Genomic DNA, 2,222 nt, shown 5'->3' with positions numbered 1-2,222 from the left:
ATATTTTAATGAAATAAAATAGCTACTGCAGTGTACGCAGAGCATTACAAGAACAAAGAACGGCTCTCAGTGAGGCTTCAGTACTATAGGACTTGGTCAAGATCCGTCCAGAAGAATCGGATYGTCCAYGAATGTCATATYACTATATTGCACTTTGGTCACAGCGTTGTCCCATATCTGCGACACCTCAGTCAAAACCCCCACACAGTAATTCAGCCGCATGAGTGACAACTTTTTTTCATCGCAGATGCAACATGTGTCTCAGTACAGCTAGCTTTGCTAGCATCACGTCCACAGAGCTTACCTTTCTTAAAGCTTTCCTTCCAAGTGACGTTAAAAATTGGACGAAGTCCCACCRTCTGTGAAAGCGAAGCGCTGCTGATTTTACATGTCGCCATATCTTATGATTTATGCAGCGCTATTATATTACTGACGATTAGAGGAAACCACTGCGCATGTCTGGAGCTCCGCGTGCGAGTAAAGGTGGAGCGGATGGGTGACAACAGACACTAAGTCACGTTATTGCTTGGATTTTACGGCGCCACCTTAAGACCCTGAACTTCACATTTTAACGGATAAAAAGAGCAACGAGACTTGGATGTAACGAGTAACGCGACAGTTTTGTAGAAATGTAGTGAAGTAGAAAGTACAGATACTTACTGTAAAATGTAGTGGAGTAAAAGTAGAAAGTATCCATTATTAAATCTACTTAAGTAAAGTACAGATACACGAAAATTGTACTTAAGTACAGTAACGAAGTACTTCCACTGCTTAAATTAGTTTTTTAAGTATATTTGTGTTTGGAAGAAACCAATCATGCTACAACATAGAGCAGGACCAATACGGTGAATATGGAGGATACTTTTCAAAGTTTAGTACAAATACCACGAGTACTTACCATTTTAATTATGACAATTCATTCTCAGTCAGAACCAGCCAATTTGTTCTGGAACGGCACTGACCGCTGACCAGCAGGTCAAATACTGGGAAAACAATTATCTTATGTTTAGTGAATAAATCTAAACTGAATTCACCCACTGCTTTAATTTGCTTGATGCAACAACAAACAGTATGTCATTAATGCACCTTATTTTAAGAGAAGCATAACAAAATAAGATTACAGACGTTTGGTTTGATTCATAAACAGGAGCAACCTGGAAATCTTTTCATTTTCTGGTGGGATATAAAACTACAACCACACCTGCAGAGCCTGCTATCCACTTTCTATTGATAATCCTTGATACCGATTTCTGTTTTTTAGTGTATCAGCCAGTTAATTCATCTCTACTTGTATGAGGGGTCAAAGTTCACTCTTTCAGGGAATATCAATGAACTGTTCTGACGCGTTACATGACCAGTACAGTTATCTGATGGTCTATAGGCAGATGTTTATCAGTAATAATCAGTGCTCTGGAACATCTCTCCATGATGCTTAAGTCTCAATATGCCTGAACAGAAAACCTTCCTCTCTAAATGGGTTCTGTTGTCTTTTCTTCTTATTCTCTTTATCCACATGTGGTGTGGTGAGTATGCTCAGGTCTTTTGTTTCCCCTTAAAAACAAAGTAGTTGGTTAGCAGTCCACTCTAATGTTGCCCCTTTACAATCATGTCCATTAATTAATCTTTTCATTTTGTGTCATTCATTCCTCATGAAAACAGAACAGAAATAATCTTCCATGGTTCAGAATGGTTTCCTGAAGGTTTTGAAAAAAATCCCACCTGTTTAGAATCAATCAAATTTTATTTGTACAGCACATTTCAGCAGCAAGGCATTTCAAAGTGCTTTACATCATTAAAATAAAAACAAAAATAAACAGTGAGAAAGAGGTAAAAAAATAAAAAATAAAAAAACATTACATCATTAAAACGTCGAAAAGAAAGAAAAATAAATTAAAAACATTAAAGACATAAAAACATGGAAGACATCAAAACCCACTCTAACCCTAATTTAGCCATAAGCAACTCTAAACAGGTGGGTTTTAAGTTGAGATTTAAAGGCACCCAGTGTTTCAGCTGTTTTACAGTTTTCTGGAAGTTTGTTCCAAATCTGTGGTGCATAGAAACTGAATGCTGCGTCTCCTCGTCTGGTTCTGGTTCTGGGGATGCAGAGCAGAACCAGAAGATCTGAGGGGTCTAGACAGTTGGTACAGTAATAGATCTTTAATGTATTGTGGTGCTAAACCATTCAGTGATTTATAAACTAACAGTATTTTAAAGTCTAT

At 37.4% G+C, this 2,222-nt stretch overlaps 1 protein-coding gene across 1 annotated transcript in view; it reads right to left on the bottom strand.

The window, feature by feature from the left end:
* Nucleotides 1-2,222, bottom strand: part of mrpl37 (mitochondrial ribosomal protein L37) — a 16,684-nt gene that overhangs the window by 5,788 nt on the left and 8,674 nt on the right. The gene's annotated exons all lie outside the window — the stretch shown is intronic.

Source organism: Poecilia reticulata, linkage group LG17, assembly GCF_000633615.1.
Source record: "Poecilia reticulata strain Guanapo linkage group LG17, Guppy_female_1.0+MT, whole genome shotgun sequence".
Taxonomy (NCBI): domain Eukaryota; kingdom Metazoa; phylum Chordata; class Actinopteri; order Cyprinodontiformes; family Poeciliidae; genus Poecilia; species Poecilia reticulata.
Note: the sequence above shows the minus strand (reverse complement) of the source record. Positions and strands in the feature narration are given on the sequence as shown.